Source organism: Corapipo altera, unplaced genomic scaffold, assembly GCF_003945725.1.
Source record: "Corapipo altera isolate COAL_440 unplaced genomic scaffold, ASM394572v1 55, whole genome shotgun sequence".
Lineage (NCBI taxonomy): Eukaryota > Metazoa > Chordata > Aves > Passeriformes > Pipridae > Corapipo > Corapipo altera.
Window position 1 is genome coordinate 16,104,343 of NW_020884882.1, and position 26,056 is coordinate 16,130,398.

The window sequence follows — 26,056 nt, forward strand, 5'->3', positions numbered from 1 at the left end:
ACTACCACATTTGCCAAATGAGGAATGTAGCACAAACATGCCTATGATGATACATTAAGCATTTATAAGAATACAATAACCACTGAAATGATTAAGTTATGATTCCATAAGTTTTTCTGCATTATCTCAGTGTAATATACCCAATTGCAGGGTGTTGTATCTGTTTATACACCATAATAAAAACAATCGAATGTTTTTGTTGTCAGGCTGGTTTGCAGCCTGGCCGACTGAAGTATTAAAAAATTATGTAAGCCACTTCTCCACACCCTGGGGTTTCATTAAAAAAAGTTTGGCTACATATACTCCTTTTGATATGCTAATCTATTTTGATTTCTGTTGGTTTTTTACTGGATTGCTGGGGGTACATTTAAATCACACTTTTAAGCTCGTTTCTGCACTCTCGAGGGACAGAGCTTATTTTTTAGTGGCTCCTGAGATTCTCCAATAATTCCATGACTGAAAGAACTGAGATTTCTTTTAGGAAGCACTAAATTCAATAAAAATTACAATAAAATGATAAGTAGTGGAAACTCTGGGAGCAAAACCCGGGATTTCCCTATCTCTTATTTTGGATGCTATTGCATCTCTTTATGACCTTAACCCTGCTGTGTGAGCACATTAACTCCAGCTACTGCCTTAAATCTAAATACACCCCCCAAATTGGGCATTAGCTATAATTTAGACTCTGACTGTGATTTACAGTTCACTATTCACCAGGTTTTCCTACAGGGAAAGAGACACTGAAGACACTGTGAGGGCTTTTTGGTGAAGATTTTTCTTGACATCTGTGACTTCTGTTAGGTACCATGTTACCATCAGGATGTTTATTGAATACACTAAGGTATAATTAATTTTTTTGTTTTTAAATTAAACCTGCTAGGAAACACATTTAACATATCAATATTTATATTTATCATCACAAAAAGCTGCCATCAGTTTGAAGAGTCATTAAGGTTACACTTTAATCCCTCCCAGCATGTAGTGTGTTCCCAAATGGAGACTGGAATCACTGGGAGTTGTTTGCTATTCCTCCAGGTCAGGTTATAAACAGAAAGCAGCAGGTTGCAGACTGAAAAGCAACGTGTCAATCCCAAGTTATTTGAGTAAATTTGGCGAGGGCAAGGCTATGCATATCCCAGAGTCCCTCAGTTAATCTGGTCAGTGCCAATCTGTCTGAGGGTCCCCAAATTACTGTAATTTAGATGAAGTCAGAGCACTCCAGTGTGATGAAGGGCTTTTTGCTTTGGAGCAGCTGCTTCTCACAGATACACACAGACAGCTGGGGTGAACTTTGCTTCTGGAAACAGCACTCCTAAAATAAAATGGAAGTTCAAATACCGTGCCACCAGTCCTGGGGGGTTTCATCCCCAAATTCATGTCATCTCCCATGGCTGGTTGGGAATACTGGCTAACTGCAAAGTGGTTCTTGGTTAAACTCTGAGTAGTTTGGAGGCAGAGGACATTAATCACCTTTTCAGAAGAAAAAGGAACAAAGAAAAGAACAGCAGTGCAAAAGATACTGAGAATTTAATTTAGCGTTAATTTAGTTTTCATCCCAGGTCATACTCGGGATGGGGAAAGCAAAGGCTTGAGTGCTGGTTACCTGACCTTGTGCATGAATTACAGGTGCAGTTCTCAACACAAGGTGTTTGAAAACAATCCCCAGCCTCCCCTTGTCATTCCAAGCAGGACATATGCTCTACCAAACACACAGCTCAACCCCCCCAAAATATACCATTTGGTCAGTTTGTTATTTAACCACAGTACTTTCCCTCCCATATTCCCCACTCCTGCATCCACTATGCTCGGGAGGAAAACTGTGTGACTGGTAAAAGCAGCTCTACTCACAAAATCTTTGCCATGTAAAATTCCAAAGCTCCTTTATATCCCTCAGCTCCCTCCTCTCTCGGCACTAGTTGAGAGAAAAGTTGTCAGAATGTATAAGCAGCCAATGCCCTCCCTCATGCCCACCTACATACTGGAATTCAGTGGAAAACTAAATTAATTCCCCCCTTTGCTGGAGGGAGAGGCACTAGATGGTGCTGTAACATTCACTTTTGCAGGATTTCTCTGGGAGAATTACTCAGCTTTGCTGCACTGGGAGCTTTGGGGGTTCTATTTATAGGGGGATTCACAGCAAACGATGGAAAAGTTTGATCTCAGACCTTCTCCTTTTAAATGAGGGGTCTGTGTGTTTCTACAACACACAGCTTTGACTGGGCTGTTTAAAAAGTAGTCTGTTTAGTCTAATTAAACCAGAAAAAGTCCTGTGTGCGTGTGCCATTGATTTCTCCCCTGCCAATAAATTGGCTTGTTATCCACCCAAACCCGCTGCTGTAGGCAGAACAAAGCAATTTGTCCAAGTATTCCAAAATAAAAAGTGACTCCCAACCTTTACAGGGTCTATTCAACACTGACAGGAAGAAAGCAGTTACAGGACAAACAGAAAATCTGTACTTTGGACGTGAAAAAAGCCAATTACAAAAAATATGTGACACCATTTTCGTACCAACAGCCAGGCAGCCCCAAAACTAAAGACACTCCACGTGTCATGTCCACATGGCCAAGGAATTTCCTGGATTTTCAAGTTACCAGTGGAACTTATTACTCCCTTTGTAACCACTTTGTTGCACAAATCAGGGTAATGCAGGTGTTACCTGTCAGTTTAGGCACCCAGCAAACAGGGAAAATTCCTTTTTCTGACTGTAAAACCGGCCCAGATCCTGAGCTGCCAGCTCTGCTTACACCAGATTTGCCATCCCAAAGCTACTAAACCATCAGAGTTGTCCATTTCAATATTAAATGTACTCTCAGAGAACACAAACCACGTGAGGTGATTGCAAAAGCATAAAAATCAGTGATGGAGAGAACTATTGTAGAATAAGTGTGGTTGGACCACAGCTGGGGAGTTAAAGAGCAGCAGAGGAGCAGTTTATACCAAACCAGCTCGTTCTTGCCTCAGTTGGTGTTGTGGTAAGAACAGGGCATATTTATGACTCTCTGCTATCTGCTGGTGACAAAGGAGCAGCTCTGAGTCTGCAGAAGGCCCCAGACAAAGAGCCCATCAGCCAGACATGCCAGTTACTGTGCAGGGAAGCAAATTGTCTTGCCAGGGAATCCTGGCCAAGTAACAAACTGTTTGGCACGTGTGCCAAGCCCATATTCAGCACAAGTGATGGGCAGCGTGGCAGGGAAAGCAAATGGGGCTGTAAACACAAATTTGGTTCAATAAAGGGAATAGAGAGTGAGGGAAAACTCCATAACACTGGCTGGAAGGGTACAGCAAGTCAAAGAGACCCCACATCCTTGGAACCTTTAGGAATATTGTCTCTGTGTAAATCCAGAGTTCCCAGACACACTCCCAGGCCACCTGGGATGTGTCTGTAGCTTTCAGGTGGAGCTTAGCTCAGACCACTGGTTTAACCTGTAAAGAAGATGTATCAGAGCTAAGGGTTTGATATTGCCTTTAACTGTTTTCCATCACAAAATTTTTGGTTGTCTTTGCATTAATGAGGTTCCAAGATCTTTAACCAGTGTAAACAAGAGTGACTCAGAGTCACCGAATCACTGGGGTTGGAAAAGACCTCTGAGATCATCGAGTCCAACCTTTGACACCACCTTGTCACCTAGACCATGGCAGTGATCTAAGACTCCACAGAGTCTTAGCACCTATACCATTTCTTTTCCTTTCTCCATTGCTCCTGCTGGACCTATCAGCAAGTTCAAGATATAGATAGTTCATTGTCTCCATACTTCTGGACATTATTGCCCAAGAAGATCCAATTAGTCCTGTCTGAACAGGAGTTTATGTAGAGCTCACTTCAGCAATCCCTACTCACAGTGGGAGCACTGTCGCTTTTATACATGTATATATTAACCAGCAGAGACAAATTGTTCCCATATATTATGTAAAATAATGTAAATGGGTTTATATACATTTAGATGGAGGTAGTTTGTTCATAAATCTCACTTCAGTTAAAAATACAGAGTACTTAGTGTGAGTTAAAAGTCCTGTTTTCCTTTCTGTGTGTATTTAGAGCGTGCTGCCTCCATTATCCATGCAGGAAAATCACTCGGCACTCAGGGAGCTTCAAGGAAGAAGTTAATATGGCAACATTTACAACAATATTGTCCTTAATCCTGGGGAATTTATCTTGGAAGTTTGTCTGCAGTTTGTCTTGGGGAAGAAGGCCAGTAACCTCAGCAGATGATGGCAGTGAAAATGTATCACTGAGCCAGGGTTAAACATTGAGAAAGAGGGAAAGAGGCACAGCAAAGGCTTGGAAATCAAGACCTTTTTGGTTTTGTCTTTTTATCACACCTTAGTAGAGACTGAGCACACTGTCTTTGCAGGCTGCTTACTTAGGTTTTCTCCATTTCTTGGGCTGAAAGATCATTCCCCAACTTTTTCAGCAGTGGCACTGAGTGTTGCATCACTGCAGAGATGGTGAAAAAAATATGTGCTACGATGTAATGGACATAAACTGCTTATAATGGACATAAATGCCAAACTGCTGGGTTTCTGCCTGGGAGGGCAGAGGAACAGAGGAACAGGCAATGCTCTTATGCTTTTGGAGTTCTTGTTTTCACTGAGTCACAGAATGGTTTGGGTTGGAAGGAACCTTAATAATCATCCATTTCCACCCCCTGCCATGGGCAGGGACACTTTCCAGGTTGCTCCAGGCCCCGTCCAACCTGGCCTTGATGTCCCACATTTCAGCCAAGCAGATCACTGACCATCCCAGTCCCGTTCTGGAGGCATTTCCCAGAGCCTACATCCCCTTGGAACAGCCAAGTCCTTTCACAAGGGTCGTTACACCTTGCAGATTCCCCAACTGCCCCACGTTTAAAATCCATCCAGCTGCCAGTTTTGTCTCTGCTGGAAGGAGAGAAGGGATCCTGCTGCCAGCTGTGTGGAAAGCTCTGTCAGATAACCTCTCTCATGTACAAAGTGACTCACAGAGTAGAATTTTCTCTTTCCCAGCATAACCAGCACATTGAGGGGATTCCTCTACCTGAGAGAACCTCCCAGGGAAACACTGAACTGAGTAACAGCTTAAAGGACTTCAGATAAAGCAACAGTGAAGAGCCCCACTGGGAATGGGAGGGAAATATAGTTCAGAAACATGGAAATTCTCACTCTGCACAAGATGTTTCAGGAATTTGATTACCAGTGCCTTCTGAGTACCACCTGGATATTTAGCTGGCATCAAATCAGCTCTCAACGGAGAGTTTTGTTGTGTCTGTGTGTTCTGAGAGGTAAAAATAACGCACTAATCACATTTTAAGCTGTTATCTAATTGCAGAGAACATAGCAGTGCAGAAATTCAGTCCTCAGAGTTATCACACCAAGTTTTCACCTTGTTTAAGGGCAGATGTACACAGATTCCAAAAAGAAACAGATGTTTTCAAACCATCACAGCTCCTTCCTAGGGGTAATTACCTGTAAATAGTGAGGTTATTAATGCTATTAGTTGAATATCGCTGTCTTCCAAGCATGACAAATTCATCAAAGTAGAAGTTCTAGCACAGGAGTCCCACCTAGGATTAATCTCCTTCAACGACTGAGTGTTTAAGGAGATTTTTCAGCAACAGATCATATTTTGTGGGCCATTCACCAAACAGTTGATTTCCTCCAATGTTCCGAATCACTGGAAGCTCCACATTTTACAACACTAACACCACTCCAAATTTGTCACTGATTTCACGCTTCACAGGTTTTAAGGGTCTAAAGGAGCCAACAAACTGTTCCACAAGGAACTGACCTTCATTTAATGACCTGCCATAGTCAATGGCAAATAAGAATAGGAACAACCAAATTGAGACACAGATTTATAAACTCAAATTGCCAGGTAAATAATAATTTTTTCCCCTTTTTTAGTCATTCTATTTCATGTAAATCAAATATTGTAGAGTTGAAATATAATACATACAGCTCAGCATATTCTCTTCAGAGTGTTTTTTAAATAATGTATTTTGTACCTGTAATTTTTTTGGCATTTAGTTACACTACAATGGAGGCAAATTCATTTTGTCCTTGCCTAAATTTCTGAAAATTCAATTAGTCCATTAATCTTATATTACTAATGTGGACATACAAACAATTTACTAATGGCTTTTGGATGGAAAATTGGATGACTTCTCTCATTTTAAATTTCCTATTGTTTTGTTAAAGAATCTCCCCACCCATTCCATGTTATGGAAAGCAAATCTAAGGCACAAAAGGCGTGAGACTGCTGGGAATTAATTTCCAAAGTCAGGTAAAATGTCATTCCATTGTTCTTTTAAAAATCATCCCCCTAGCACCTGTAACATGAGGAAATGAAAAATGGGAGAGCCTATTAAGCTAAATGGCCTTTTGGAAGGCTGGAGCAAAAGCTTTACAAATGATGTATTGAGGGAGGGCAGCTAAATGCTGTGTTTTCTGTGGTTTCTTTATGTTTTGTTCCTCCCCCAGATAAGTAGGGATTGAAATAAAAAGAGGCTTGGCTAGACGTGTTTTCACTGCCTCGATCATTAGGGTCTGACACTCAACTGGAAGAAGACCAGCCATCAAAGGCAAAATGGAATAATTCCCTTTTAATGCCTTATTTATTGGGATCTGAAGAAGGCTGGGTTAGAGAAAAGGAGCCTTGTGTCCCCTGAGAGCATCTAATTGTGCTCAGCCCCGCCAGCGAGAGGAACGAGAATCAATATTGCACCGGAGACACCTTCCCTGCTTCCTTCAGATGTTTGTAGTTCATAAGGAAAAGGCACTTTGTGCAGAAGTATTCCGGGATTTTAACCCTGGCATCCAGGAACACAGGTCCAGGAAGTTGCTGGTGATTCCCAGGTTTCCATGTCAGAAACACCCCGAGTGCTCTGCTGTTGGTTTGCTCTGTCTCAAGTGCTTCGTGCCCTAAGACCCACTGGGGTAACTGGTTTTAGCACAAACATCAGTGGTTTCCCAGTGCATCCACTCTCTTGCTCTTTCCAACTGTTTTATTTTTGGGAGTAGTTTTGCAACATGTCTCAATAAAGCTTCTAAAAGCAATGGATTCAGGGGTATTTTTAAGGACAAGCTCCTTTCATTTCCAAACCTGAGAGATCTCCTTCCATCTTCTTAGAACAGGTCAGAAAGGGACAAACTGTACGTGAAGCAGCTTTGCTGATCTTAAGGCATCTGGGAGCTACTTTCCAAGGGAAATTCCAGCTGGCAACTACTGTAAGAATCTGAGTTCCAAGCTCCATCAGAATGTACAAGTGGATTGGAAACAAGATGAAAATGGTAGTCCAGTGTTATTTAAATTTAGCCAAAACAATGCAGTTCTGCATTCCATGATCATTTAAATGTATCCTCTCTTCATCCACTGGCCCTTGGAGCAAACACCACGTGCAAACAAACCTGTCCTTTCCTCAGAGCTGGGAAAAGTGACATTCCAACAAGGAAACTGCACAAGAACACTGAGATAGCCCCAGATTTTTAAAGCAAACCCCTACCTGAGACATACAGAAGAAACCCAGGGGATTACTAGTGAGAGACAAAAGGAAACACATTCCAGAGCAGTGCTGCTCCAAAGGATGGGAAATGCTGTTGTTGAACCAACTCTGTTCCCCAATTACCTGAATAAAAAGGATTCAGCCAAAGGACTCTACATAAGACAACTCTATCTTCTGAAACAGAATCAAAGGCAAAGAATCTATTCTATTGACAAAATAATTAAATCATTAATAACTGCATGCATATAAATTTGGGACTGAATGATATCAATTAAATTCAATTAACATCTGTGCAATGCTTTGAGGACATAAAACGTCATGTAACTCTAAAGAATTCTTAGAATTAATCCTATTAATCCTATTTTTAGGATTTATTAATCCTAAAACAGTTTTTGCTGCCTTAGCACACTGCTAATGTGAAAATCACCATAAGCAAAGGCAGGGGTGCTCCAAAGATTTAGGGTGGCTGGTAATGCTTTTGTATGAAAAAGTAAGAGTTTTTTCCATGGAATCAAGTTCCACTTGAAACTGGCAGTTATAGGCAAATCAATACTGATGACATTTTAAAAATAACCATATTCTCTGTAACACTATTGATTTCAGCAGGAGTGACTAAAGAAAGGATATACATAAATATACCAAAAAGAGAAGGGTTGGATATTAATGTCATCTTTTATCATCGTAGCCACTAACTTGGCTGCAAAGTATTGATTACCTTAAAAGCCCCTAATAACTAAAGAACTATTGACTTAATATTTTTCTCTAATCCTCCATGAAATTTTACAGTAAGTCCTGATGTATTTTCTGTTAAAGAGTTTTAGGGCTGAACTATATCATGTACTTATCTGAAGTGTCAGCTCTGGGGCTTACACTGCAGCTGATGAGAGCTCTGGAAAAGGTGAGTTATAACTCCCAAGATTTAAGGATGGTTTCAGGGACTCTGGAAATAGATACATCTTCCTCTGTATATTATTCCATAGCTTTTGTCTTTTAAATAATCTTTCTAATTAGGGAATAATTTAATATAAATTTATTCAGTGGAAATTCATAATTACACAAGTACAGCTGTTCAGAAAATTCCCTCATCATTGTATGAGTGTCTCAACAGCCTTTTTTACTGCTGCCTATTTTCCCATCACTAACACACTCATTGTCTGGTTTTCTAAAACTCCAGTGAGTGGTACTGATCAAACTTGAATGAGGGAATAGTGAAAGAAAACTTACCCAAACATCTGAACTCCTCTGATCCCTTTAAAGTGAGTGGATAACCTAATCCCAACCCATGTGCAGGGACACCTTCCACCAGCCCAGGTTGCTCCAAGCCCCATCCAACCTGGCCTTGGACACTTCCAGGGATCCAGGAGCAGCCACAGCTTCTCTGGGCAACCTGTGCCAGGGCCTCCCCACCCTCCCAGGGAGGAATTTCTTCCTAATACCCAGTCTGAATCTACCCTCTTTCAGCTTAAAGCCACTCCCCCTCATCTTCTCTAGATCCTGGCCCCCGAGATCCTGCATTGTCATGGAGCAACTGGAGAGCTTCTCACCTTGAGTCACGTTTGGTTTGAGTTCAAACCAAGCAGCCAGGAGGTTTCCAGCCCCCTTGGATGCTCCTGAGGCCCCTTTGCACTGTGGTTCTCCTGATGTGTCTCTAATATCCCATTCCTAACCTGTTCAAATTTATCCAGCCCTTCCACCCCTATAAACCTCACCTCAGTCCAAACTGCTGATACAGAGAAAAGCTTTGCTCACCCTCAGCAATTCCCCTGAGCCAAATTTTATCCATTCCAAGCATATTTACAGAAATACCTTCAAGATTTTGCTACCAGAATTACAAGAACATCTCTTTGCTTTTTCCAAAAAGATTACAGACTTTTAGATTAAGCATTAGTAGCAGAAATAGTATAGAAAGAGAGGTGATATTATAGAGCTCTTTCTGCCTGACATCCTCATATCACCTAAAGTCACACTTTCCAAGATCTCTTCATAGAGGGAAGGTGATACATAATGTGACCCAGCAAAGAACAGACTGTTTTTCCCTTGCCTCCAGTAAAATAAGGACTTTGCTTGATCCCATGAGTTACATCTAATCCTTAGTGATTGGTTTGGGCTCAATCCTATAATCACTTATTTATGGGACTATCTTTATTATAGGAGCAGCCTCATTAAAACAAATGGGTTGGTTATTCATGTTTTCTTTGAAGGGCTCCTCAAAGCCATTTAAGCCCCCAAGTCCTATTTAAGCCCTGCTTTCCCCTGGGTCTTCCCAGCCCTCTGGAAGGGTTTGGGATCTCCTCCATCACAGGCCGGGAGCATCCCAGCGAGGAGGGGACCTGCTGGGAGCTCACAGCCTCCCTCACACCGAGGGCAGCTGGCCCTAGAGCTCTGCCCTTAGAGGAGTCAGAGCACAGCACTAATTATTTTAATGACTGGAAATGAACTGTGAATTCCTTAAGAGCCATTGAAGCAAAACATTTTCAGTCGATCTCCCCCCATTAATACCAGAGCACTGGAGATTGCTCATATCTTTAATAAGATGAAGTACATCTGCTGGATTTCCCTCGTTAATATTAGGCCAAGTGTTGAAATATCAAACCTTTAGATGTAATAAAGGGAAGGGATAAAAAAAAAAAAAAAAAAAAGAAAAAAAAGAAAAAAACTTACAACATCTGAGCTGTGCTGAGCTGGAGTGTTTGTGTCCATCAGTGCATCCCCAAGGAGACCTGGAAGGGAATGAGTCCAGGGCTACCCTGCTCCTCCTGCAGCACCCAAGAGGCCTTGGGATGCCCAGGCAGCTCTGTGGGCTGTGGGACAGTGTGGGATGCAGGATGCTCTGGGGGATGCAGGACAGTATGGGATGCAGGATGCTCTGTGGGATGCAGGATGTTCTGCTGCACAGGGCCCGAGTGTGTGTCTGGCTCTGGACTTTGTCATCTCCAGACCAGCAGTTATTCCTCTCCCCTGTTTGGTTATTCCTGCTCTAACTGCATTGTTCATTGCTGATTTGCTTTTTCTTTGTATATCCAAGGAAATGCAAATATGGAATTTAATCAGCAGGATGAGACACGACAGCCAGTGTTTGCCAAACAGTTTAGTGAGCCTGAGCACCTCCATTAGAGACAGAAGTTGCAGCAGCTTTAACAGACGATTTTCAGGCAGCTCTGACCATCCATGCAGAAAGAAATCACCTAAAATCATGATTCATTTTTTAAAATGCTGCCTGAGCTCGAGTCCCTTAAAAATAAAAACGTCATTACTAATTCAGGGATGTTTTCATTCAGTCACAAGTGCTGGCATGCAAGTGTGGCACACGCAGACATTAACAGCCCTCAGCCCTGTGCTTGGGGTCCAGAGCTGCCTCCAGTGCCCTGGCAGAGCAACCCTGGACAGGGAGACCTCATCCAGCCTCTCTAAGAGCAGGGCAGAGCCATCCAGTGCCATTAACTGCTCTTTTCCATGTGGAAGCAGCATAATGTGGATCAGATTGCAAAAGGAGCTGAGATTAAACACAGCTTTTAATGGCTCTGCAAACACATCTGGGAAAAACATCCGCGCATTCACCACTAAATTAACTCCTCATTTTTTGCCAATATGGCCCTGCTTGCATTCTGCCACAGCTCTGGCTCTGCAGATGCCTTCCTTCAGTGCTGGAGCTCCTTACTTCAGGAATAGATGCCCATTTTTGCTGTTAGGCATAAAATGGAGCAGAAGGATTTTCATGGTGTTCAGATTGATGCTCCTGACTGTGGGTGATGCCAACCAGAACCCTCCACCTCAAAGGTTGGAGCCCACGTGCCACAGCCTGGCTTCAGGTCTGTGATCAGCAAAGAAGTCAAGGCATCGAGTCTCTTCTCTTCCTTGCTCCAGGAATCCTTTGAGGAGATTGTGTTGGAATGGATTTATCCCAGTTCATCTCAAGGGCTCTTCTTGGGAAAGGCCACAGATGCTGAAATTCCAGACTCAAGTGTGATCCATTTGATAATAGGCTTGGAAGAGGTTGCCCAGAGAAGGTGCCCCATCCCTGGAAGTGTCCAAGGCCAGGTTGGACGGGGCTTGGAGCAACCTGGGCCAGTGGAAGGTGTCCCTGCCCATGGCAGGGGGTGGAAAGAGATGTTCTTTACAGTCCCTTCCAAACCAAACCATTCTGTGATTCTGTGCTAAGTGACCCCACAGTCTTTCTCCTCCCTGATTACACATCTGCTCAAACTGTTCTGGTGAGAATATTCAAAATGAACAATCAGGAAGAAGGGCATTTCTCCAATGCTGATATTCCCTTTACCAGCACTCAGCCCTCTGCTGCAGAGCACAGCAGCCATGGGGGTCCATGTGAGCACACAGAGCCCTCTGCAATGGCACCAGAATCTGTCACACAGATTCTGAGCACTTTGTAACAACAAACCTGCCCGTTTTAGTAAGAAAGCATCAGTGAGAACCCTCTGTGGGGGTGCACTGCCCTTCCTGTGCCTACCCAGGGCTGTGCTCAGCCTCTGCAGGGACCCCTAGAGCAGAACTGGGCCCCTACAGCCACATTCTCTGTGTTTTTAACCGCTGAATAATTTAACATCCTAGTTCTGTTACTGCAATAGGATTGTTTAGCTCACATCACTCTGATAGGTTTCATTCCTTAAATTCAGCTGGGCCTGCTGGCTGATTCCAGAACAGGGAGTCCTCCAGCCCGTCTCCCACCACTGTTCCAGCATCCCAGCTCCCAAACTTGTCTCCTTGATGGAAATAATCATATTTCATAGTCACTGCTACCTCCTCTGCCCCCTCTGGGCTGCTGAGCATCTGACTGACCCCTGCAGTGCCTTTGCTTAGGCAGCCAGAAATCCCAGGGATTTGGAACAGGAGTGCAATACTTTCTCCTTGCAAATATTGCTGTGTGTGCGACAGGAGAGCAGCTCATTCCCTGGCCATGCCCATCGCTCACAGGGGGAACTCAGAAACCAAAACCAAGATGAATTTCCTTCCAGTAATTTTCCTTTTGCCCATTATTGCCTGCACAATGCACCATAACTGCACATTTCTTTTGTGGCTCAGATAGAAAGAATTGTTTAGCTGTTTATTAAACAACAGGGTTGAATGAAACCAGTCACATTATATTGTCTGGAATATGGGAGTTAATTGGAAGACACGATGATTTACTCAAGTTTAAAATACCAAATGGGGTTGGGAGTAAGTTAATGGCAACCAGGATCAGAATGGGACTGTGGAAAATGGAAATTTTATTTTAATTCCTGCTGAAGTACTTTTGTAAATGAGTTTGCTCTGCCTCGCTGTGAGAGGTTTAGCACAGCTTGCTCTGCCATTACATATTTAAATGTTATCCAAGGGTACGTTAAACACAGTGACCAGATCACATTCATCAGCAACTTCCTTTCCTAAATAAAACACCAGGGAGGAGAGTGTGGCAACTGGGGGGAATCTCCTGGACAATGAACACCCAGAACAGCCAGTGCTGGGAAGCTGAGGAGCACCCCCAGCACTCCCCCATCCCTTCCTCTGCTCCCTGGAGCACTCACACAGGGGTTTGGATCATGTAAACCCAAAATGTCAACACTGTCGTTTCAGAAAAACCAGTGTGGCATTTTCAGAGGGTGTTTCCACCTCTGCCTGTTGTGCCTGCACTAATTGCTGGTGCTGGGGGGGATTTTTTCGGTACAAGAGGCACATCTGCAGAAAATGCCACGTGTTTATTCCCTAGAATGAAGACAAATAACAGGAAGGGCTCCAAATGCTCTCAGCAGCAGTGGAATAACTCCACAATAGCCCACGGAGCCCAATGAACGTCTCACAAAGCTCGAGCAGGATTTATACTGCACGTGGAAATGGAAATGTGGGCCATTAACAGGAAAGCTCCAGTTGGGGAAAGGAGGGGAAAATGGTGCTTTTCCCACTGAAATGCTTTTTGAGGGGGTTGCCAAGAGCCCAAAGTGCCAAAGCCAGGCAGGCAGCAGATGGTGCGGGGGCCATCACTTGGGCTTCACGCTCCTGAGACGGGCAGAGGCTTCGATAAATTGGAAGCATTGTTGGGAAATGGTAGGAAAAGGGCTGCTGTTTATTTTCAGTATCTGAGGAGTATTTCCTGCAGTGGAGGGTAATGAAAAAAGAGAACAACAGAAAGTTGTCCCTTTACAGAGAGGATGCAAAGCTGGGATGCTCCATTCACCATGTCTTGCCTCAAAGGACCTTCAAAGGCCACATTTGTTTTATCCCAGTTCCTTTCCAAGGGCACAGAACTCAGCTCTCCTGGCTTTTCTTCACCAGGAAAGCACAGAATTTTTGCAAAGACATTTTTGTTGCTATCAAGAGATGGTCAAATTCTCCCATCCCATCACGCCAGGAAATACAATCGTTTCCTCAGCAACTTCCCATCCTCCTCCTCTCCCATGGAAGAGCCAACCTCCTCCTCCTCCTCCCTCCTCTTTCTCCTTTTCCATGAAAGACAAGGCACCAGCTGGCATTAAGCAAAAAAAGCCCATTTCCTATCCCCTCCTCCCCACCATAACATTTACAAGCTTCAGTTTTCCTTGTGTTTTCCACCCCCAGTTTGGAGGAGCCTCTTGCTGGCCACGGGCACACCACCTGCCCTGGGAGCTGGGGACAGTCCCAGGAGCTGCTGATCTCTGGGCACAGAGGTTAATCCAGTTGGCACAAACTGACCAGATCCTCTCAGAATTTTATTACAACCTTTTTTCCCCTCCCTTTCATTTCTTTTTACATCTCTCTCCCACTGATCCCTTAATCCTTGCCCTCAGCAGGTTGGTTTTTGTTTATCTAAACATCTCCTGCCATTGCCTAATATTCCCTTCCAAACATTTGGCTTCTCCTGCCCTTCCTTAGCATAAACCAGCCCAGGACTAAATCCCATTGCAGTCCTTTCAGTTTAACATCTGCTTACTTTACTCCAGTTGCTCTTCCACAAAGTATTTCCAAACAATCCAATATTTTGCTCCTCTAATGAACCCAGAGCTCACCGAGCTCTGCTTGAGGCATCTGAGTTTACTACAGGTTTAAAGATCACACCTTTCCAGAAGCACCAGCTCTTACACCACTAGAAATTAAAACCATTAACATCTTTTTGGATTATTTTGCCCTCAGGCAAAAGCAGGCTGCTGTTGCAAGGGAGTCATTCCTGAGCTATTGCTCTCTGCTTGTTCCTCCACAAGGACAGAGTTAAAAAAAATACTTTGCAATGCTATAAGCTTAAAATATGTGAAAAAAGGGAAAAATAACAAGTCTGAAACATTTGCAAGTGAAAACACATCATGCAATTCAAATTCCTTTAGAATTTACAAAGCAGAGAAGTTGTCAAGTGTCAGTCCAAATTTTTCCTTACAGTTCGTGTTTTCACCCTCCCTTTCAAAACTCCCCCCAAATTCCCAGTTCACGTGGCAGTGGGAGCACAGTGAGCATGAATCCCCCTCCAGCAGCACCAGCTCCCTCCTGGAGTGACCAAAAGAGGGAACTGTGGCTTCAGAGCCCTCATTGATCCCCTCCACCTAAAGGACAAAGTGCCCTTGGACTGAAACGGGCCATGGCCACACTGGTTTGAGGGAGGATCTGTAATTTCAGGAAGCATAATCTGGGATAACAAGGTTTTACAGGGATCTAAGTAATTCCTGAAATCATATCTCCTGCATTGCAAAGTCCCCTCCATCAATCTGTGTCAGCCCCTTGGCTCCCTCTCCCATTAGGACTGTGAATTCAGTGGTGCTGCGACGCTGCTGCTCCAGTGCTTGGCTTCCTGTCAGGCAGCAGTTCTGGAAAAGCTGGAACTCTGGCTGCTGTGCTGAATGGCTGAATGACACACAGTGTCCAGGGCCACCTTGCTCTTCCTTTGCCACATCCCCTCCTCCTTGCTCAGAACTGCTTCCAACAACCATCAGCCCAACAACCACTGGTACCGTCCAAATACTGAGAATCATGGAATCCCGGGATGGTTTGGGTTGGAAGGGACCTTAAAGCTCATCCAGTGCCACCCCTGCCATGGGCAGGGACACCTTCCACTAGCCCAGTTTGTTCCAAACCCCATCCAACCTGGCCTTGGACACTTCCAGGGATCCAGGGGCAGCCACAGCTTCTCTAGGCAACCTCCTTTATAGTCCCTTTTGCAAACCAAGGATCTCTGTGAGTGTTCACTCCTTTTTCCTGATTTTTCTAATTGATCAACATTAACCAGCAAAGATATAAGACCTTAAAACACTTTGGCCATCACCTTTTGGAACCTTTGCACCCCTGCAAACACCATCTTCTGCTTAAGCTCAGAGGAGCAGGTGGTGGTTGGGGCTGAGCTGGGCGACGACTGCAGAGGACACTGTACAGAGCTGGAGATGCCTGAGGAGCTAAAAGAGACCTTCAGGCAGAGTTTGGTGGTTGGCACTGAAGGGCACAAAGAGTGAGTGCTCCAGAAAAGCCCTGTGAGGCTGTGGAAGGGTGGAGATGCTGTGCAAGGCCTGGGGGAGTCGTGGGGTTTGAGGAGAAAATTGCTGGAGGGGTGTTACTACTTTCATGCATGAATATATTAACCTAGTTTCCAGGCAATTCCTGGATTTATACTTGGGAAAAAATATTGTACTGCCTTCTCAGAACACACTCTGGAGGAGGGAAATGGGGTTTTCTATGTCAAGTAGGTCCCTTTTCAGTCACAACCATTTGAACACAGTTTAGCAGCATATATACAAAACAAACCCAGCCAGGCAGCTCCAAAGCTCATCCATCTACTCCTGATTAGTTCAACAACACTCCCATCCCTGAATCACTTCAGATACAAAGGAATGCCTTCCCTGCCTCCTAAATTTCACCTATTCTAAGAACTATTGAGTGAGACCCTGGGATTCAGCAGGATGTCTGTCAGCACATCGATCAGGCTTTGCCTGGCAGGGCACTTTGTGAGCAGCCAGTTCCTCCTGATGTTCCCTGTTAACCACACTGGGAATTCCCAGGCAATTTCCAGCCCTGCTCTTTCCAACCTGCTCCACAAGTCACTGGGCCCCCCACAGCTCCCAGTTCCCAATGCTGGGCTGTTGAGCACAAAACAAAACTGTTCTGTGCCCTGATCAATACGGGCTGGTGGGAAACTGCCCGTGGACATCCAGCTCCCAGCCTGGAGTTACAGCAGCAGGCTTTGCCTCTGGAGAGGCTTTGGAGTCAGGAATGCCCAGGGGCAGCTGGGCACCCCACTGCCTCCCCACTGCACCCCCATCCCACCTGTAAGGGCCTGAAGCCAGGAAATCTTCCTCAGAAAGCAGGAAATCTTCCTCAGAATTCCAGCGCTAACACGGGTTATATCAATGGAGACTAAACCACGACTGGGGCTGCCTTAAAGAGGGATGAATATGCAAATCTCTCCTTCAAATGCTGCACTTTACAGTCATTTTTTTTCTCATTATTCTTCTCATTTTGCCTGTTGTGGTTTTCCCAGTCCCTGATTTTCAGACAATGAGAGTGAGACTCCCAAGATGGGAGAGGAGACACTGCCAAAAGCCCCATGACCAGCTCCCATCATCCCCTACCCTGGAATGGGAACGGAATTTCAGCCATATATATGGGGATGGAGGTGGAATTTCACCCATATATATGGGAATTTCAGCATGGCACAGGCTGAGTCCTTGGATTCTAGGAACAGGTTTGGAACAAGCAGCACTCACAGCCTCTACACCTCCCTAAGCTGCTGAGGGGCACTGGAAGAAGCAGGTCCAAAAATCCACCTGTAAGTGCAACAGATGTGCCAGCACCAAGTAATTAACAGAAATCATCATTAAATTTGATTTTGAAAATTGACATTCCAAAGAATCCTGGAGGTAAGAGAGACCTGGTTTGTGTGAATCCTCATCTGGTGGCATAAAACCACATGTGCTTCCTACAGACACAACCACTGGGGGTGTATTTAAAACCATCCAAGGGACAGATGGAGCAGGGCAGCTCCCAGCCAAAACCAGGCATTTCTTTAAAAATAGATCAAAACAACGTTTAGTTTAGTTCCAAGGTGGAAGTGAACCCTTAACAAATCCAGGCTCATCTAAATACCTGCCTGTCATGTATATTGAATTGTTTGCCTCAGGTTCTGGCCACGGGGAAGGACTGGACAGGATTCCTAAAGGAAGAAGGTGAGGAGGGTTCTGGGCAAAAACAGATGCCAAAAACACCCAAAAGGCTGTTAATGAGGAATTATTAGTCAGCCCCTGAGTGGGAACCAGCGTGCTTGGCACAAAGAGATGGAAAAGCAGGGGTAAGTAGCAGGACAACCCATCACAAATACACTGGCCTTAAAAAAACCTGCTGCTTGAAGACAGTTTGGTAGAACAAATCACTGTTTTCTTTCTCTTTCTTCAAACCAGCACAAAGCAGTGGAAAGCATCACTCCAAACCACTTCACCAATACCAGACCAGCTGCAAAAGGTAATTTAGAAGCAGCTAATTACCAAACTTCTGATCAAGCCGCTGTGTGTGAGCAGTCAGATGAAGGTTGTAGTTCTCTGCCTGCAGGTTCCAGACCTCAGCTCTAAACGTGTTCTTCAGAGTCCTTGAAAAATTCATTTTCTTCACAGCTCTCCTCATTATTTATTAATTACTGTTATTCTGAATTCTGGATCACCATCATTTCCTCACTCAGGACTATAATTTTTCCCTCTCTCTCTTATCAAAACAGAGTCAGGAAGCCAAGTGCCTGCCCCCAGGGTTTGAGTGTTCCCCCTTTGGGCAGCAGGCATGGGGAGCCCCTTCTGCTCCATGTTTTATTTCTGACCACCAGAAGTTTTCTTCAAGCCAGGAGCCCTCCCTGTGACCAGGTTTCCCCCATATCAGGTACTTACCTGGGCCCAGCAGTGATTTAGGTGAGATCCTCCAGGTCCTCAATGTTTTCCCATTGGAAACTCCTGCCAGGAACGGTGGGTTTTCTGCTGAGATAATGAAATGCAAAGAGATCAAGGCCTGGCAGTACCTGCTGGTGCAGAGAAGGTGTTTTGTCAGTACAAGTGGCACTTTAAGCATCAGGACATTTCTCCTGCGCATCCCCAATTCCAGAGAGATTTCTGCCTCCGTGTCCCGGAGCTGGTGGAGTGTCTGTGACTCCCTGATCTTCCCAACAGCTGTGGCCAGAGCTCCTTTGGCAGGTTTGTGCCAATTAGGGCCACGGGAATTCATCCCACTAACTGCCTTCATTATGGGAACAAGTTATTACACGGAGCTGCAACTCAAAACTCATCTCTTCCTGAAGAGATCACACAGATGGTTCTCCCCTCTTCGTGAAAGGTTTGGTTTTTCAACACAAGCTGCCTCGAGAGGAGGGGGAATCATCTCCTAATTACTGCTCAGCTGGCTGAGAGCACATTCTTTGAGCAGAAGGTATTAGATGCAGTTTTCTTACACCAAATTCAGACATAAAAAAGAAGTCCCAAAACCGCTGCTGTTTTCCTTAATGTGAGGAAAATCTGTATTACAGAAAACACTCCAACTGGGAGCCTGATTCTTCCCCATTTTACACCATCTTGCAAGAAAAACCTGGATAAAAACCACTCAGGAGTCCAGAGTCTGTTTTTGTAGGAGGTGAATCACACACACCCAAAGAATAAAGTGACAATTCCTTCATGTTTCTGAGTTATGGATTAGAAAACCCGTCTCAGCAGCACTGATCAATGGCAACTTCAAAGAGAAACACGGACCATCTATTACATTTTCTCCCAATTACATCCTTCTGCTGAGAATTGCATTTTATGTGCCTTCCAGCCTTCAAAAAAAGAGGGAGCAGGATTTTAAAAAAAAAAAAAAATCTTATAAGAGAATTTTACCTTTTTATTGAATCTAAACACCGCAGAGCTGGTTAAGTTGGGAGTAAATTCTGAACTGCTGGTGCAGGTGGGACCAGTTTCATGGTCTTTGCAAAATAACCATTATTTTCTTTTCACTTTGTAGCCAAAGAAATTAAAGGAAAAAGGCATTAAAATATACTTTTGGGTTGTTCCACTCTCCAAAAAAAGTTTTATTTCAAGGTGACTTCGTATTTTTTATCCAGCCCAGTTAGTTTTTACAGTCCTTTAAAGCCTCCAAGATGCATTTTTTTAGCTCCCTGTGAAATGAAAGCACCGTTTTCAAACAAAAGCTGTTGGGTTTTTTTTTTCTGATAATTTTCTTTCCTTTTGGTTCACAACTCTTTGACAAATTTTATCTAAACCCATTAATCATTTCCAGCAAGCTGAAAATCATTTACCTGATTCTGTTGGACAAACTGTAGGTTTTCATTAAGTTATTTCCAATCTATTGAGCTCCCAGGGCCTGTTTTTGGAGAGGAGAACTGGCTGCTCCCTTCTCTTCTTCTGGAAACCACAGGTGAATGTGGTCAGTCCTTCTCCCTCCATAACCCAACCCAGAGGGTTCATTGAAGTGGAGAATCACACCTGAAGCCAGGAAAACACTGGAAAACAGGACAAATAGCAGCATTAGCAATGAGTGCTGGTGCTTTTCCGCAGTGGTTTTATTTTACCTCCAGCCCATTGAGCCTCCAGCAGTTCCCAAACATTCCCAAGACCCTGTTGGAGATAAGCCTGGGTGGTAATTCCTGTCACACGTTCCCTGCTCAAGGAGGGAGCTCTCTGATCCCTTCAGAGGGTTGAGGAGTGGTTTTGCACACAAAATAGCAAATTATCCCATGCTTTTCCTCAGGCTCTGGGCTGATCCTGGCACGCTGAGCTGGGATCAGCAGCACCTTTCTTTCCCCCTGCCTCTGGAATTAACTGGGGCTGGTGCCTGCACAGAGACCCCTTTGTGACCAGCTTGCTGTAACTACCACCAGCCCAGAATGAAATTATGTGATCTTTAGAGATCATTAACCAGCCCTCACTCTCACTGCAGAGTAACTGTGGAATCACCCCGTGGTTATCTGGAATTAGCCAGGGCTTTATTTGGCAGGGCACAGACAACAATAGATTATAATCAGGAAATCATGTACCAATTATCTCTGAAATTAGTCCTCACACAGGGGACTGGTGAGCTGGACTGGAAAAACTGCAATTTTTTTTCTCCCACTCCCAATCCTGCCTCCTTCACCCCAACCACCTCCATAGCTCACACATCAGTATTTATTTCTGTTACATTTTGTTCTCACACAGTCCCACCCCTTGTGATACCCAAAGGGATCCAAACCCCCAGAGAGCACGAGAAGGCAAATCTAGAAGTGCTCTGGAGATGTCAGGGGCCTGTGCTGGTGTTGGACAGGCAGGGTCTGTCCATCACCACACCCTGGGCACCAAATCCACCAGTGCTGCTCCTCGTGGGTGCTCTGGGTGAAGGGCAGAGCCACACCTGGTTATATCACCCTGAAGGGTTCTTCTGGAACCATGGAACCACAGAAACATTTAGGTTGGAAAAGATCTCCAAGATCAAAAAGTCCAACCTCCTTTTAGTGGCTACATTCCCCTGGGAAAAGTCAGACCAGTAAATGTGATTTCACATAATTAAATGACTGTTAGCATTATTAATTTTAAAAATAATTATATATTTTATTTTATATTTTTATACATTTTATTATATATATTTTTATATTTTATTATATATTTTTATATTTTTTATTATTCTATATATTTTAAGAAAACTAGTTTAGTACCAACAATAAAGCTGCTTTGCTACAATCTAGATTTGATTTTCATGAAAATAATGGTTTAGGTTTGCACGTGCAGCACCTGAAAAGGACCTCAGCACATCCACTGTGGGCCAGAATAGAGATTGAGTGCTCTGGGCACACCTAGGTGACAACAGTTCTGTTATTCACAGCTTCCCAAACCGGTCATTCCCATGCACCATGACATGAGGGACAATTTCACTTGGAAATCACATCTGTGGAAAGCAGCTTTGCATCCCGGGGTTAACGAGTCTGCATGTGGAAACCTGAAAAAATCCAGGTTCCTATTTCATCCTGCACTGAGGGAGGTTGGTTGGGGGGGTTTTTAAAGGAAAGGCCATGGTGGGATGTGCAGGGCTGGGCTGGGTGAGCTCCTGAGCAGCCCTGCAGACAGAGACCTCCCAGGAAAACTTCCGAGTGCTGCTTTCCCTGATCCAGCCATTTCTCAGCCTTGGGAAAGTGGCATTTTTCTTCAAGAGCCCATTATTTGGATAAATGGAGCGTGGCAGTGCAGGAGCTCAGCAGTGTCAGGGCAGAGTAGGAGGTCCAGGCAGCTGAGGGAAGGGAGGACACCCAAGAGCAGCCATGTCATGGAGCTCTTCCAGGAGGAGAAAGCTGATTTGGTCACTCAGTTCTTCACATTCCATCCTCCCAAGTCCTGTTGGATATCTGTAATTGCACAAAGCATTTTTTCTGTTCCTTCTGAAATATTCTTTATGTGGAAATGGTTGATGAGGCACCACAGACGTATTTTTGCGTTCCAGCAAGTCTGGAGCAGCCCCACACCCACATGGGCCAGATCTTTTACTCCTGAGGTCCTGCCAGCAAACAGGAGAGAGGGAAGAGCCTGCCAGACCCACCCTGCCTGTGTTTTGGTGGAACAGGAGCCTCTGAGGGAGTTTGGGAATGCCAACCTGCCTGTGTTGCCAGAGCTCCTGAAGCTGCAGCTCCAGGTTGTGACTCCTGGGGAGGTTCCTCAGCTCTGTGGGCACAACCAGAGACCCTCAGCACCCAGTGAAGTGCAACAAAGCTCCAGTCTAAAAACAGACCCCTGGAGCAGCATTCCCTGGGATGTTCAGGGTGCTCAGCCTTTGTGCTGATCCTGGTGCAGTGCCTGGTTTACACCCTTCCCTCGGAACCTGCTCTAAAACATGATGTTCTTTTGTAATTCTCAGCTGGGAAAATCCCCTCTGACTGCTTTTCACATCAAAGCAGCCTCATGCTCAGGTTTAACTTCCTGACATCTCTCTTCAGCTTGTCAGGTAAAACTGCATCAAAAAATGGGTTAAAAAATTGGTCTGGGGGGGCCATTAGGCTGCAAGAATCATTACTTTGAGTTCTTACCACTGAAAAATATTTTAGGTAGTTTAATCCCAAGCCCTGTTAACACTGAATATGACAAGGGGCTGAGAAGAACTGCTTTTCCTGTCCCCAGCTGCATCCCTGGTGGTTCCTGCAGTATAATGAGGTGGCTGTGGGTTTGTAACATGTGTTTTCTGACTGTTCAAGTGCTATAATTGTATATCCTGGGCACAGTGAGCCTGCACACACTGAATTTTTACCTGTCACTTGCCATAACAGGTCCCAGGTTCGGGCATTTTTCTAACAGCAAACCTGGCTGTCAAGGAAATAAATGTTTATACACCACATTGGATTTATCACTGGAGTAAATCAGATGGGGTTGAGGAAAAATAGTAGTGGAATTATCTACAGCCACAGCAATTTGACAGATCCTTCCTCCCTGTCTGAGACAGCCCTGCTGGCAGGGGGGCTCTCTGGAAAGTCAGCTCACCTGGAGAGATGTGGAAGGAGAAGCAACTTCAGGAGTCCAGAGGACAAACAGCAGCAGGACTGGGGGTTTTGGTCACCCCAAGATGCCCCTTATTTAGAAGGCAGAGTTACCTTGTTAATCACACTCATTCCCAGATCCCAGGCTAATCCCATGCAGTGGCTCTGGTCTTTAATCACTTCAGATGCACAACTCCCACTGGTATCAGCACAGGTTTTGCATTCTTGCAAAATCAGCATTATTTTTTTCTTTTACAGCAAAATCACACACTCAGCTTCAGTGGGAACTGGGGGGCAAAACCACAGTGAAAATCCCAGGCAAGTCTCCTTTTTGACCTGGGTTAGTTAAAATGAAAAATGCAATAAATAGCACTCAGCAAAGATCTAAGAAAATGCTGCAGAGCAGTGAGGGGGATCCTTGCCTGGGGACAATGTGTATGAAAATATCTGCATATAAACACTCTTTTAAAAAATCAAGGTTCATGTGTGAACTGAAAACAAAGATTTCCTGCATGCCCACGTTGCAATCCCACACACAGACACAAGGCTTCTCAATTTGGGTTCTGAGCATTGAAGAGGAAATGTTTATATTCCTGCATCTTCTACAAAACTTGTTTTAAAATGAGAAAAGAAAGCTGGAGAGGGACTTTGGACAAGGGCCTGTAGTGATAGAACAGGGGGTAACAGCTTTAAACTGCCAGAGGGCAGGGAGAGATGGGATATTGGGAAGGAATCCTTCCCTGTGAGGGTGGGGAGGCCCTGGCACAGGTTGCCCAGAGAAGCTGTGGCTGCCCCTGGATCTCTGGAAGTGTCCAAGGCCAGGTTGGACAGGGCTTGGAGCAACCTGGGCCAGTGGAAGGTGTCCCTGCCCATGGCAGGGGGATGGAATTGATGATATTTAACATCCCTTCCAACCCAAACCATCTGTGATTCCATGATTTAACCCTCTGTTTAAACCCTGACCATGGAGAACCAGCTCCATGGAAGTAAAACCAGTTCACTGCAGGATGTGCTCCTGGGTGAGCCCAGGTCATCTGGGGTAGCACCACCTGACTCTCCCCAACCAGCTCTGGAGAGAAGGGCTGAGGATCTCATTAACTGAGGGTATCAATGCCCTGCACTGCTGCTTTCCCTGCAGGGCACACGTGGCTCTCCCTGCTCAGCTCATAGATGGGACCCTCGGGGCATTTTGCTCCTGTGTCCCCAGCCCAACTTCTCCTTCCTTTGAGCCATCTCAAAGTTTAACCTGCAGTGGCCTCATTGTTCTCCTGGCACTGCCCTTTGGGGGGCAGGGCCCCATCAAACAGAGCTCTGCTGCATCCCTGTCCCTCTGGAAGCCGTAGGGATATTGCCATCCCCTTCCACTGCCACCCTGGGTCCTCTGGGATGCCACACACCTGGCAGCTCCCCAGGAGAGCAGGAAATTGCTTTTCCCTTCTATATTTTTGTACTTACTAAGATATAACCTTATTCTTGTGAAAAAAAAGCCTCTTAGTCCATGAATCATTCCTGCGGGTAGAAAAAAACACACCTTTTTTTTTCCCCCTAAAAATAAATCAGCCTCACACAAATTCACAAGTTGATCAAATTTTTGAGGGCCTGCAAAATTCTTAAATTTAACTTGACTTAGGGTTCAGCTTTGCTGCTGCAGTTTCTCGGCCCTGGTAGGAGCTGGAGATATCTGAGTGTGGAACACAGATATTTTCAGATTTATTGGTGGCCTGACAACGATTATGTAGCCCATTGAGATGGAGTGGTGTGATTTAGTGTTTTGGAGGCATTTGTCATGTTTGATGAATGAATCTGGTGATTCAGGCAATGAAAATGGGAGCTTTCCAGCCGGTGGGAGATAAAGGATGCTGCTGATACACAGGGTTATGGCAGGGGCTGTGGAAGGTTATAAAATTCTGATTTGTTTCTCATTTAGAGTTTTAGAGGAAGATGGGAAGGGAGATACACTTCAGCTGGCCCTGCACTGAGCAGAGTGGTGCAGCTGGAGAGGCTGTGGAGAGGGTGTGTTTTCCAACACTTTGTCAAAACTTACTTGGAAACTCATATTTAGGCTTTCTTTTGGTCCTGGTTTCTTCCCTGTCACCACTTTCCTGCTCATCCCATCCCTGTAGGTGCATCTGCAGGTTACTCCAGCACTCACAGTTCTGCAGAAAAACAGAAAAATACTGATTTCTCTCATTTTCCTGCTGGAGAGCATACTGAGGTTTGATGCAAAGCCAGCTGGAGTCAATGGGAAATTGTCATTAGATGGATCCAAAATATGGGCATTTTCTTAGACAAAATGAGTTAATTTCCGAGTTAAAATTCCAGGCAATTCACATCTCATTTGGGTTTAAAGTTCACGGATATTTTCTTACAGGTTCTTAGGAAAACAAGGTATTTTCAGGTGTCTTTTACATTTACACAAATCACAGAATCCCAGGATGGTTTGGGTTGGAAGGGATCTTGAAGATCATCAATTCCACCCCCTGCCATGGGCAGGGACACCTTCCACTAGCCCAGGTTGCTCCAACCTGGCCTTGGACACTTCCAGGGATCCAGGGGCAGCCACAGCTTCTCTGGGCAACCTGTGCCAGGGCCTCAAAGAAAATATTTACCATAATTGAATAGGGTGAGAAACACCAGGCAAAGAAAACTCAGGTTAGAGGCTGTTTTTCAGAGAAGAAGAAAGGAAATTTAGGACATTGTTGCTTCAAGAGCAATGAAGAACAAGGCTTAGTTCACTACTGGATATTCCTGAGTCAATTAAGATGTGTCAGTGCTGGTCCATCTTCCTGAAATATTTTAACTTCCAGGCTTCAGATGGAAATACTACATATTAACTAATACATATATAACTAAATATATATTACCTTATGTTATTTAGGGTTTTCAGGGAAAATATTCATACTCAAAAGCAAACCCATCTTCTGCTGTTGTGAGGTGAATCCAAAGCTCAGCTTTCACTAAACAAAACCAGCCTTAGCTTTAGTAGAGCATCAATCCATTTAGTGGTACTTAGGAGGAATAAATTGATTTTCTCATTGCTCTATGTTGGCTAAAAATTATTCGATTATGTATTTAGCTGCTAATGGAAACTCATTAGTAGATTTTCATTTCATGCTTGTTTGCACCTGCAATCCATTTCTCCTTGTCCAAAGCACTGTTTCATTTCAGTTGCAGCCA

The 26,056-nt window shown here is 44.5% G+C and overlaps 1 long non-coding RNA gene across 1 annotated transcript; it reads right to left on the reverse strand.

Annotated features, from left to right (window-relative positions):
* Positions 1-4,675: 4,675 nt before the first annotated feature.
* Positions 4,676-25,011, reverse strand: LOC113945990. The gene is made up of 4 exons (XR_003527247.1): positions 24,924-25,011; positions 19,685-19,888; positions 18,291-18,377; positions 4,676-5,443 (listed from the first exon to the last, which is right to left on the reverse strand). It is a non-coding gene; the product is annotated as an uncharacterized LOC113945990 (long non-coding RNA).
* Between the last annotated feature and the right edge of the window lie 1,045 nt (positions 25,012-26,056).